Source organism: Sinocyclocheilus rhinocerous, unplaced genomic scaffold, assembly GCF_001515625.1.
Source record: "Sinocyclocheilus rhinocerous isolate Xijiao unplaced genomic scaffold, SAMN03320098_v1.1 scaffold504, whole genome shotgun sequence".
In the NCBI taxonomy this organism is placed as follows: Eukaryota; Metazoa; Chordata; class Actinopteri; order Cypriniformes; family Cyprinidae; genus Sinocyclocheilus; species Sinocyclocheilus rhinocerous.
Window position 1 is genome coordinate 504,175 of NW_015645076.1, and position 870 is coordinate 505,044.

General features: G+C 34.6%; 1 protein-coding gene across 2 annotated transcripts in view; it reads right to left on the bottom strand.

Moving 5' to 3' along the window:
- Positions 1–870, bottom strand: part of LOC107705543 (TFIIH basal transcription factor complex helicase XPB subunit-like) — a 22,472-nt gene that overhangs the window by 17,603 nt on the left and 3,999 nt on the right. The gene's annotated exons all lie outside the window — the stretch shown is intronic.

The following is an 870-nucleotide window of genomic DNA, read 5'->3' on the forward strand; positions in this document are numbered from 1 at the left end:
ATCGGCTACAAGTCGGCATTTGTATCGCGATGCATCGTTTCTAACATATTTGTATCGGTAAAAAACCGATTTATTTTTATATAATTACTAGTGGATGCGCTATACTTTTATTGTTTAGAAAGTGACCAATAATCTGTGACCAATATGTAGATTGATTTCTCCTCTCTAAACTGTTTGTTAAGCGCGTTCTCTCATCGCTGCTGCTGCGTGATTGTGACGCATCACAACACTACGGAGACCCGAGGAAAAGTGGGGATTAAGTCCAAAACCTGACTTGAAATAACCTAACAAATCAATCGGGGCTAAAGCGGTTCCATAAATGACAAATTAAGTTCACACAATCTCACTAATTTGTGCACGCTTATTATTAAGCAGCCCTTAATGTCGATCATGGATCAAATCTATCCACCATCGCAAACAGCGAATATATCTGTGCTGTTTAATGCATTTGAGACGTTGTGTTTTCCTCAGTGCATAACTGACATGTCACAGGTATATTTTTTCATCTGTAAATTTTAGAAAGTCATGCAAACATATTAATTTTGCTGTTAGGAGTGAGCGAGGCTGACGCGAGTGAACGAGCGGCACTACAAATATATATTTTGCTAAAATATTTGTTGTTGGACATTAAATGTGTCTTTTGTAGAATTTTAAACCTACATACAAGTGTATTTTTATGATAGCGTAACTGTAAAGGGACTATTGTAATGGGTGAATCAAATGTAGCTAGTACAGTACTAATTACTAAGCTCAAATGAGTTAATGTGTGCTTCTTATAGCAGTTTAGAAGTCATTTTCTTTATTTATTTTCATTTTTAATTCAGTGATTTTAACTTTTAATTTAGTTATTTTAATGCTTTAAAGAGCAAT